The sequence below is a fragment of the Oncorhynchus keta genome, chromosome 34 (assembly GCF_023373465.1).
Source record: "Oncorhynchus keta strain PuntledgeMale-10-30-2019 chromosome 34, Oket_V2, whole genome shotgun sequence".
Lineage (NCBI taxonomy): Eukaryota > Metazoa > Chordata > Actinopteri > Salmoniformes > Salmonidae > Oncorhynchus > Oncorhynchus keta.
Window position 1 is genome coordinate 81,829,513 of NC_068454.1, and position 12,618 is coordinate 81,842,130.

A 12,618-nucleotide genomic window follows, 5' to 3' on the forward strand; every position below is an offset into this window, starting at 1 on the left:
CTGACTGGACCGTCTGCTCTGACTCTGACTGACTGGACTGGCTGCTCTGACTCTGACTGACTGGACCGGCTGCTCTGACTCTGACTGACTGGACCGGCTGCTCTGACTCTGACTGACTGGACCGGCTGCTCTGACTCTGACTGACTGGACTGGCTGCTCTGACTCTGACTGACTGGACTGGCTGCTCTGACTCTGACTGGACCGGCTGCTCTGACTCTGACTGGACTGGCTGCTCTGACTCTGACTGACTGGACTGGCTGCTCTGACTCTGACTGACTGGACTGGCTGCTCTGACTGGACTGGACTGGCTGCTCTGACTCTGACTGACTGGACTGGCTTTTCTGACTCTGACTGGACTGGCTGCTCTGACACTGACTGGCCTGGCTGCTCTGACTCTGACTGGACTGGCTGGCCTCTCCTCTCCTCTCTGACCAGGACCCGATACCACAGCAGCCTCTCCTCTCTGACCAGGACCTGTTAGCACAGCAGCCTCTCCTCTCTGACCAGGACCTGTTAGCACAGCAGCCTCTCCTCTCTGACCAGGACCAGATACCACAGCAGCCTCTCCTCTCTGACCAGGACCAGATACCACAGCAGCCTCTCCTCTCTGACCAGGACCAGATACCACAGCAGCCTCTCCTCTCTGACCAGGACTTGTTAGCACAGCAGCCTCTCCTCTCTGACCAGGACCTGTTAGCACAGCAGCCTCTCCTCTCTGACCAGGACCTGTTACCACAGCAGCCTCTCCTCTCTGACCAGGACCTGTTAGCACAGCAGCCTCTCCTCTCTGACCAGGACCTGTTAGCACAGCAGCCTCTCCTCTCTGACCAGGACCGGATACCACAGCAGCCTCTCCTCTCTGACCAGGACCTGTTAGCACAGCAGCCTCTCCTCTCTGACCAGGACCTGTTAGCACAGCAGCCTCTCCTCTCTGACCAGGACCTGTTACCACAGCAGCCTCTCCTCTCTGACCAGGACCTGTTAGCACAGCAGCCTCTCCTCTCTGACCAGGACCTGTTAGCACAGCAGCCTCTCCTCTCTGACCAGGACCGGATACCACAGCAGCCTCTCCTCTCTGACCAGGACCTGTTACCACAGCAGCCTCTCCTCTCTGACCAGGACCTGTTACCACAGCAGCCTCTCCTCTCTGACCAGGACCTGTTAGCACAGCAGCCTCTCCTCTCTGACCAGGACCTGTTACCACAGCAGCCTCTCCTCTCTGACCAGGACTTGATACCACACCAGCCTCTCCTCCCTGGACTACTGCACCTTATAGACATGTGAAATGAAACATGGCCCAATAATGTGAATAGTATAAGTGTGGATGACAGAACTCTTGTCTGGTGCCTGAATTGTGAAAGAGTGTGTGAGTGGATATGTGTATGTGGAAGTGTGATTGTGGGGACTTATCACTGTCATTCTTTTAGTTTGTGAGTTTGTGAGGTAGGAAAAGAGGAAAAGAGATGCCAATGCATAGGTTGGGTGAGGACATCAGAGGACTGTGTGACTCGTAATGTAACTCCTGGCCCAGTGCGACTCATGGTTTTACTCCTGGCCCAGTGTGACTCATGGTTTTACTCCTGGCCCAGTGTGACTCATGGTGTAACTCCTGGCCCAGTGTTACTTGTGGTGTAACTCCTTGCCCAGTGTGACTTGTGGTGTAACTCCTGGCCCAGTGTTACTTGTGGTGTAACTCCTGGCCCAGTGTTACTTGTGGTGTAACTCCTGGCCCAGTGTGACTCATGGTGTAACTCCTGGCCCAGTGTTACTTGTGGTGTAACTCCTGGCCCAGTGTTACTTGTGGTGTAACTCCTGGCCCAGTGTGACTCATTGTGTAACTCCTGGCCCAGTGTTACTTGTGGTGTAACTTCTGGCCCAGTGTGACTCGTGGTTTTACTCCTGGCCCAGTGTGACTCGTGGTGTAACTCCTGGCCCAGTGTGACTCGTGGTTTTACTTCTGGCCCAGTGTGACTTGTGGTGTAACTCCTGGCCCAGTGTGACTCGTGGTTTTACTCCTGGCCCAGTGTGACTTGTGGTGTAACTCCTGGCCCAGTGTGACTCATGGTTTTACTCCTGGCCCAGTGTGACTTGTGGTGTAACTTCTGGCCCAGTGTGACTCGTGGTTTTACTCCTGGCCCAGTGTGACTTGTGGTGTAACTCCTGGCCCAGTGTGACTAGTGGTTTTACTCCTGGCCCAGTGTGACTCGTGGTGTAACTCCTGGCCCAGTGTTTCATCTCATTGGCGGTATTAATCTAAGTCTTCCGTAAGCCTACTGCAGTAAGGCGACCTCTAAATCTATCTGTTCATTCAGCTTCTTTACCAGTCAGAGGTTAATGGAGACATAGACCTGCTTCAGGAGGAGTGATAATAACATCATAAAGGCATTCTGATGCCCTATATACCTCATCTAGAGGCAACAAAGTACCTGGGGATGGGGGAGAGGGGGGAGGCACTAAAGAAACAAATGATTCTATGCTAAAATCTGGGTAAAAGATTAAAAGGAATGTGAGTCTTATTCATTACGTTTAGTAATGTCTTTCTTTTCTAAAGTCTACCAACCTTGCCAGCAGGCTTGTTAGTTAGACAAGCTACAGTGCATTCGGAAAGTGTTCAGACTCATTGACTTTTTCCACATTTTGTTACATTACAGTCATATTCTAAAGTGGATTAAATAATGTTTTTACCTCATCAGTCTACACAAAATACCCCATAATGACAAATGAAAACAGTTTCTATTACATTTTTGCAACTTTATTCAAAATGAAAAACAGAAATACCTTATTTACAGAAGTATTCAGACCCTTTGCTATGAGTCTCAAAATTGAGCTCAGGTGCATCCTGTTTCCATTGATCTTCCTTGAGATGTTTCTACAACTTGATTTGAGTCCACCTGTGGTAAATTGAATTGATTGTACATGATTTGGAACGGCACACACCTGTGCCTTTTCTGGTCCCACAGTTGACAGTGCATGTCACAGCAAAAACCAAGTCAAGAGGTCAGGTCGAAGGAATTGTCCATAGAGCGCCTTGACAGCATTGATGGTCCCCAAGAACACAGTGGCCTCCATCATTCTTAAATGGAAGAAGTTTGGATTCTTCCTAGAGCTGGCCACCCGGCCAGACTGAACAATCGGGGGAGAATGGCCTTGGTCAGGGAGGTGACCAAGAACCCGAAAGTCACTCTGACAGAGCTCCAGAGTTCCTCTGTGGAGATGGGAGAACCTTCCAGAGGGACAACCATCTCTCAGGCATTTATGGTAGAGTGGCCAGACGGAAGCCTCAGTAAAGGCACAAGACAGCCTGCTTGGAGTTTGCCAAAAGGCACCTAAAGGACTCTCTGACCATGAGAAACAAGATTCTCTGGTCTGACGAAACCAAGATTTAACTTTTTGGCCTGAAAGTCAAGTGTCACATCTGGAGGAAACCTGGCACCATTCCTACGGTAAAGCATGGTGGTGGCAGCATCATGCTGTGGGGATGTTTATCAGCAGCAGGGACTGGGAGACTAGTCAGGATCGAGGCAAAGATGAACGGAGCAAAGTACAGAGAGATCCTTGACGAAACCTGCTTCAGAGTGCTCAGGACCTCAGACTGGGGGCGAAGGTTCACTTTCCAACAGGACAATGACCCTAAGCACACAGCCAAGAAAACGCATGAGTGGCTTTGGGACAAGTCTCTGAATGTCCTTGAGTGGCCCAGCCGGAGCCCGGACTTGAACCCGATCGAACATCTCTGGAGAGACCTGAAAATAGCTGCGCAGCGACGCTCCCCATCCAACCTGACAGAGCTTGAGAGGGTCTGCAGAGAATAATGTGAGAAACTTCCCAAATACAGGTGTGCCAAGTTTGTAGTGTCATACCCAAGAAGACTTGAGGCTGTAATCGCTGCCAAAGGTGCTTCAGCAAAGTACTGAGTAAAGGGTCTGAATATTTACGTAAATGGAACGTTTCCATTTTTTTTTATACATTTGCAAACATTTCTATAAAAACCTGTTTTTGCTTTGTCATTATGGGGCATTGTGTGTGGATTGGTGAGGGAAGAAACTATGTAATCAATTTTATAATAAGGCTGTAACTTTAAAATGTGGAAAAAGTCAAGGGGTCTGAATACTTTCCAAATGCACTGTAGCCTGAAATGGCTCTTGGTAGCTAGTTATGAGGCTAGCTAAAGCCAACTTCATAAAATTGCTATGTGGCTAGTAGTATTACAGAGAAATAACAACAACATATCTTTTTTATTATTCTTATTTTTAAACAGGACACATCTGAGGGGGCATGTGCCCTTGTGCCCCCTGTGGGCTTGATGCCTCTGCCTAGAGGAGAATGTACTGGGGCCTTCTGTCACTCAGATGCATGGCTTTATATGACCTTTTTCCATTGCAGCACCAGAGTGTAACCAGTGATTATGTGAATGTGAGCTCTACTGTTATTTTGGGGGAAGTGTGTTTCCATCACCCAGTGTGACACTAAAGACGTGTGAAGAGGAGAATCAACAACTTCTGCATTATCAAAACAGTTGCTTTGTGATAAAGTGTTAACCCTGGATCTTAATTTTTTTATTTTTTTTATTTCACCTTTATTTAACCAGGTAGGCTAGTTGAGAACAAGTTCTCATTTGCAACTGCGACCTGGCCAAGATAAAGCATAGCAGTGTGAACAGACAACACAGAGTTACACATGGAGTAAACAATTAGCAAGTCAATAACACAGTAGAAAAAATGGGCAGTCTATATATATACAATATCCCCCCTCACCACACCACTGGTCCCGAGCCGTGAGAACGCACAAGGGTGAGGGAGGAGACACAGACTTGAAGTCAAGGAAACCCTTTCTCGCGCTGAGCCCTTCTTTATATAAATCTCGCCGCGGAAGAAATCCCATGATAACATTAGAGAGAGACCAATTTACGGGATTTACACGCGCTCACAGTGTTCAGAGACCTCAACAACCAAACAGACTCTTTCTTTCCCATCTCGAGGATTTAACTGTCTACCTGCACTAATGCTTGACTTCCACTGATGTGGGACAACTTCTGACATTTGCTCGTAGCTCTTGATGAACTCTTATTCCTGAGTTTGGACATTCGGTTGTATCCAGTCTCAATCAATTTCACTAAATTATGGATTTGTAGGATTTATTTTACTTTCTGAGAATACTTTGGAGATTCCCATCTGTTCCATTATTTGTTTTATAGCCCAGTCCAGGGGTGTTTCTTCAGCGTACCTTCATTTTTAAATGGCGAGTTTTATTAGTTTGATTGCTTTTCTTTTCTTATCATCATGCTGTTGAGTATGCGACGACACAGTCTGCGGCTGCAGCACCAACTCCACCGGAGGAGCATCAGTGATTCGCGTCTACAGCGTGCATGTCCCGCTCCAAATCCTGTACGAACTCCGCCGGGGAATCGGATGGGAGCCGCGACAGCTGGGGCTCTTTAGACTCCACAGACTCCGTCATCTCCACTGGGTCTACCGGGAATACCGGCGGCAGCTCGAGACCGTTTCGCGTGGTGCTGCTGGGCGCCAGGGTTCGGTAAATCCGCGATTGCCAGCATCTTCCCTGGAGCGGCGGACAGCATGGACAGTGACGAGTGCGAGCTCTATGTAGGTGAATGAATTACAATGCGCTTGTTAATAAGGAACATATGCTTTATAGGGTAGGTCAGTATTATGACTTTGTGATGGATGTATTTAATTCTGTTGTGCGTAATGGGCACATAGGGAAACATCCACTTGGCCTCCTTTTTACGCATCCCTCTTATATCAATATAAAAGTAAGATGCTTGAACAATTCTACTTGTATGAATCTAGATGTTTGTTAAAGGAATTAAATTACTCTATTTTTTAATATCCAATTCAATTAAACACTCTGTCCATTCATAAGGACTTGTAAGACCCTTATTCTATAATAATAGACAGAGACCAGTCTCAAAATCAAACAGCAGAGTTTATTCTCGAGAGTACTGAGTACTTACACATTTAACCACAGGTTATAAACTGAAAATGACGTCAGCGTTTTCTAAATGTTCCATCTCTTCTTGACACTGGTAGAAAGGCTCTATAGTTCTCAAGCCTTCCCTCCTCCGCCTAGAGCCAAGGTCAGCCAGTGTAGATAAGCATTCTAGTCAGTCTGGAGATATAGTTAATTAATTTGTACCAAGGAACAGACCGTCATTGTTCTAACTCTTGACCACATTCACCACATTATATTCAGTACTGGGATCAAGAAAGAAAATTCATACATGTACAGTAACATAATAGTATTCTGATTAGTACATATACAGTAACATAATAGTATTCTGACTCGTCAGGCCTGATTGAAATGTATACATAATTAGTCATTATAGGTAAAAATTCCCTTAACAATGTTGTTTTTGAATGTGGTTCTTAACACAGTGATTGGTTTGTTCTTCAGATGAGGTGTGTGAGCAGACCATCACAGTGGATGGAGAGAAAGCCACAGTCACTCTAGTGGACAACTGGGACTCAGAGGTAAGAGAGAAACTTCTAATGGTTACTTGATGAAACTCTAGTCTGTAGGCCTCTGTCTTGCTGTGTGTGTGTTTTAGCCATACTCTAACAGTTTGTTTACATATCACAGCTCTAACGTATTCTCTATTTGTGTTCCCTTCAGGATGAGGGAGGGTTGTCTCAGGACCAGTGTATACAGACAGGCGATGCGTACCTGCTGGTCTACTCTATAACTGACCGGTCCTCCTTCCTGAAAGCCTCAGAGCTACGTATATCCCTCCGCCAACACCGTCCTGCCCACCACACGCCAATCATCCTGGTCATATGTTTGTGGCCCATTCCTCCTGACAGAGCTGGTGTAACTTAGTCAGGTTTGTAGGCCTCCTTGCTTGCAAATGCTTTTTCAGTTCTGCCCACACATTTTCTATAGGATTGAAGTCAGAGCTTTGTGACGGCCACTCCAATACCTTGACTTTGTTATCCTTAAGCCATTTTGCCACATCTTTGGAAGTATGCTTGGGGTTATTGTCCATTTGGAAGACCCATTTGCGACCTAACTTTAACTGATGTCTGAAATTGTTGCTTCAATATGTCCATATAATTTTCCTTCCTCATGATGCCATCTATTTTGTGAAGTGCACCAGTCCCTCCTGCAGCAAAGCACCTCCACAACATGATGCTGCCACCCCGTGCTTCACTGTTGGGATGGTGTTCTTCGGCGTGCAAGCCTCCCCCTTTTTCATTTAAACATAACAATGGTCATTATGGCAAAATAGTTATATTTTTGTTTCATCAGACCAGAGGACATTTCTCCTAAAAGTACGATCTTTGTCCCCATGTGCAGTTGCAAACCGTAGTCTGGCTTTTTTGTTTTTTTTGCAGCAGTGGCTTCTTCCTTGCTGAGCAGCCTTTCACATTATGTTGATACAGGACTTGTTTTACTGTGGATATAGAAACTTTTGTACCTGTTTCCTCCAGCATCTTCACAAGGTCCTTTGCTGTTGTTCTGGGATTGATTTGCACTTTTCACACCCAAGTACGTTCATCTCTAGGAGACAGAAGGCATCTCCTTTCTGAGAAGTATTCCGGCTGCGTAGTCCCATGGTGTTTATACTTGCATACTATTGTTTGTACAGATGAACGTGGTACCTTCAGGCATTTGGAAATTGCTCCCAAGTATGAACCAGACTTGTGGAGGTCTTGGATGATTTATTTTGATTTTCCCAGTGCACGTTAACCAAGGTTGCCAGGTGCACGGTGTTTCCTCCAACACATTGGTGCGGCTGGCGTCCGGGTTGGATGCGCGCTGTGTTAAGAAGCAGTGCGGCTTGGTTGGGTTGTGTATCGGAGGACGCATGACTTTCAACCTTCGTCTCTCCCGAGCATGTACGGGAGTTGTAGCGATGAGACAAGATAGTAGCTACTAAACAAATGGATACCACGACATTGGGGAGAAAAAAAGGGGTAAAATTCAACAACAAAAAACAAACAAAAAATGTAAAATGTAAATGCAATGTAAACTTCTGACTTCAACTGTATGTTACAGAGGGCTGTGGATGAGCTATGGTGTTTGATAGTGTGTTTATGTGTTTCTCAGCAGCGATCTGACTGTGTGTGACTGTTTTTCTCACCAGAGAAAGAGTGAGATTGTAAGTTCATCGAGACTTCAGCAGCAGCTACACAACGTCTGGCCAGCCTTCCATGGCATTGTACAGCAGCTACGACTACGCAGAGACACCAAGGAGAACAACGACCGCCGCAGATACACACACTCACACACACGCCGCGACAGCATACCCAAAAAGGCCAAACGCTTCCTGGACAAGATGGTGGCCAAGAACAATGACAACGTCGCATTCCGTTGGTCCAAATCCTGCCATGACCTTTCAGTGCTCTAAGACCCAGGACACAGACACTACCCCACCCCTACGGCAGTATACATTAGATATACCCCTCAAAACTGTCTCCCCATTCACCAGCCTCCGTGACGGTCTGGAGAATCAACCAATGGACATGCAGTGTTCTGACAATCTCAGCCGACAGAGAGATTGAAAAAGGAAAAGAGAGAAAGGCGCTAGATAATTAGTGATCTCTAATCCTTTTAGGGTCATGAGAGAGATGTTAATTCCTGTCCTTTTTTCATCCCTCACTGAGACTCTCTCCTCTCTATCTCTATCATCCCTCGTTCTCTCTCCCAAGTGCTTTACCAAGGTTACCCAGACAATTTGAATTCTGATAACAAGGTGTTTGTATGTCTGTGGTTTTGTACATAGTCCTATCTGTCCGATTGAGATAACTGACAATCTGCACTGCTCATCCTGTGTATGTTTTGCTGTGTGTGGATATTTTCCGTTGGTTTTGTTTAGCAGTGGAATAAAATCCATATTTTCTTTAAAATGTCATAATGTTCACTTGTCTTTGTCTTGCTAGACCTCAATAACATCACACACACAAACATGCTATTGGAACATGACTCAGCAGGTGACACAGAGCAGTTATCCTCCCCTCAGAGGTAACTCCATAGTGTGTGTGTTCCTACCAGGATGATAGGCACTGTCCCCCTAGAGACCTGGGATTGGGGTCATGGCAGTGTGAGAGAGGGATAATTCGGCTACCTTCAGCCAGAGTGTGTTTGGGGTCCAGCTAAGTCTGTTACGAGATTGAAGCCAGCGGGGAATGAGAGAGCCATGTCTGGATTAAAGACTGACTGGAGAGGGCTGCCTTTAGAAACACTCATTCAATTCATGAAGGGAAACTGGACACACAGATATGTCTTGTACAGTGGCATCTCAGATTATGTGAAGTAAGTGAGTTGTCAAGGTAACATGCTGGAGGAGGAGTCAAGAACCAGGAAGGGGTTAGATAGAAGCCTGATTCAATTGTATTTGTCTGTCTGTGTGTGTGTCAGGGGCATAGGCATAGGTGAGCTGGGGAGGACAGGCCCGGCCAGGTCCACCCAATTAGATTGAGCAAAAACAAAAAAATGCAGGCCTATCCACAAACACATTTTTGGCTATTCCCCTGGTGTATCTGTATGTGTGCATGCGTGTGTATTTGCGTTCCTTATCTCAGAGAAAAGGTAGATTAGGTTGATTTCCTAATCTTGTTTCAGTACTTTAACACTGATTGATCAAAGTAGACAATTATTGATTATGGATCACCTACTGAAAGAGTCAGCAGGGAGATGAATACCTTCATCCTCATCATCATCATCATCATTGAAGGGTTTGCAGGATGGCAGCACGATTACAGACCAACCTTTCATGGAGGGACAGAGAACTACAGAGATTGTAACGCCTGTCGTTGGAAGGAGTGGACCAAAGCGCAGCGTGAAAAGTGTTCATGATTCTTTTATTATCAAAAATCACTCGAACAAAGTAACAAAATGAAAGTGACCAGTTCTGCCAGGTAACAGAGACTAAACAGAAAATAACTACCCACAAACACAGGTGGGGGAAAAGGCTGCCTAAGTATGATTCCCAATCAGAGACAACGATAGACAGCTGCCTCTGATTGAGAACCACACGCAGCCAAAAACAAAGAAATAGACAACATAGAATGCCCACACCAAATCACACCCTGACCTAACCAAATATAGAAATAAAATGGCTCTCTAAGGTCAGGGCGTGACAGAGATATGGGTTTGGGGTTATACATTTTCGTAATTCTCAACTAACGACATGGTACCTTTAGATTAGACCAGTGGTTTTGAACTTTTTTATTTATACATTTTTTATTTTACCTTTATTTAACTAGGCAAGTCAGTTAAGAACAAATTCTTATTTACAATGACGGCCTACCCCGGCCAAACCCAGACAACGCGGGGCCAATTATGCGCCTGTAACGGTGTTCTTCGTTTGTCAAAAGAGAGTCGGACCGAAATGCAGCGTGGTGGTTACTCATGTCTTTAATGAAGAAAAACAAAAGCGATACAAGAAATAACTATTAGAAACAAAAACAACAAACGGAACGTGAAACCTATTACAGCCTATCTGGTGAAACTACACAGAACAATCACCCACGAAATACAAAGCGAAACCAGGCTACCTAAATACGGTTCCCAATCAGAGACAACAAGAATCACCTGACTCTGATTGAGAACCGCCTCAGGCAGCCAAGCCTATACAACACCCCTAATCAGCCGCGATCCCAAATACTACAAACCCCAATACGAAAATACAATAACATAAACCCATGTCACACCCTGGCCTGAACAAATAATTAAAGAAAACACAAAATACTAAGACCAAGGCGTGACAGAACCCCCCCCTCCCCCCCTTTTTTTTTTTAAATTTCACCTTTATTTAACCAGGTAGGCTAGTTGAGAACAAGTTCTCATTTGCAACTGCGACCTGGCCAAGATAAAGCATAGCAGTGTGAACAGACAACACAGAGTTACACATGGAGTAAACAATTAACAAGTCAATAACACAGTAGAAAAGAAGGGGGGAGTCTATATACAATGTGTGCAAAAGGCATGAGGAGGTAGGCGAATAATTACAATTTTGCAGATTAACACTGGAGTGATAAATGATCAGATGGTCATGTACAGGTAGAGATATTGGTGTGCAAAAGAGCAGAAAAGTAAATAAATAAAAACAGTATAAAAACAGTATGGGAATGAGGTAGGTGAAAATGGGTGGGCTATTTACCTATAGACTATGTACAGCTGCAGCGATCGGTTAGCTGCTCGGATAGCTGATGTTTGAAGTTGGTGAGGGAGATAAAAGTCTCCAACTTCAGCGATTTTTGCAATTCGTTCCAGTCACAGGCAGCAGAGTACTGGAACGAAAGGCGGCCAAATGAGGTGTTGGCTTTAGGGATGATCAGTGAGACACACCAGCTGGAGCGCGTGCTACGGATGGGTGTTGCCATCGTGACCAGTGAACTGAGATAAGGCGGAGCTTTACCTAGCATGGACTTGTAGATGACCTGGAGCCAGTGGGTCTGGCGACGAATATGTAGTGAGGGCCAGCCGACTAGAGCATACAAGTCGCAGTGGTAGGTGGTATAAGGTGCTTTAGTGACAAAACGGATGGCACTGTGATAGACTGCATCCAGTTTGCTGAGTAGAGTGTTGGAAGCCATTTTGTAGATGACATCGCCGAAGTCGAGGATCGGTAGGATAGTCAGTTTTACTAGGGTAAGCTTGGCAGCGTGAGTGAAGGAGGCTTTGTTGCGGAATAGAAAGCCGACTCTTGATTTGATTTTCGATTGGAGATGTTTGATGTGAGTCTGGAAGGAGAGTTTGCAGTCTAGCCAGACACCTAGGTACTTATAGATGTCCACATATTCAAGGTCGGAACCATCCAGGGTGGTGATGCTAGTCGGGCATGCGGGTGCAGGCAGCGATCGGTTGAAAAGCATGCATTTGGTTTTACTCGCGTTTAAGAGCAGTTGGAGGCCACGGAAGGAGTGCTGTATGGCATTGAAGCTCGTTTGGAGGTTAGATAGCACAGTGTCCAATGACGGGCCGAAAGTATAAGAATGGTGTCATCTGCGTAGAGGTGGATCAGGGAATCGCCCGCAGCAAGAGCAACATCATTGATATATACAGAGAAAAGAGTCGGCCCGAGAATTGAACCCTGTGGCACCCCCATAGAGACTGCCAGAGGACCGGACAGCATGCCCTCCGATTTGACAAACTAAACTCTGTCTGCAAAGTAATTGGTGAACCAGGCAAGGCAGTCATCCGAAAAACCGAGGCTGTTGAGTCTGCCGATAAGAATATGGTGATTGACAGAGTCGAAAGCCTTGGCGAGGTCGATGAAGACGGCTGCACAGTACTGTCTTTTATCGATGGTGGTTATGATATCGTTTAGTACCTTGAGTGTGGCTGAGGTGCACCCGTGACCGGCTCGGAAACCAGATTGCACAGCGGAGAAGGTACGGTGGGATTCGAGATGGTCAGTGACCTGTTTGTTGACTTGGCTTTCGAAGACCTTAGATAGGCAGGGCAGGATGGATATAGGTCTGTAACAGTTTGGGTCCAGGGTGTCTCCCCCTTTGAAGAGGGGGATGACTGCGGCAGCTTTCCAATCCTTGGGGATCTCAGACGATATGAAAGAGAGGTTGAACAGGCTGGTAATAGGGGTTGCGACAATGGCGGCAGATAGTTTCAGAAATAGCGGGTCCAGATTGTCAAGCC

The 12,618-nt window shown here is 46.1% G+C and overlaps 1 pseudogene; it reads left to right on the forward strand.

The window, feature by feature from the left end:
* Positions 1-2,061: 2,061 nt before the first annotated feature.
* LOC118382741 (GTP-binding protein GEM-like) lies at positions 2,062-8,869 on the forward strand (annotated as a pseudogene).
* Positions 8,870-12,618: the final 3,749 nt, after the last annotated feature.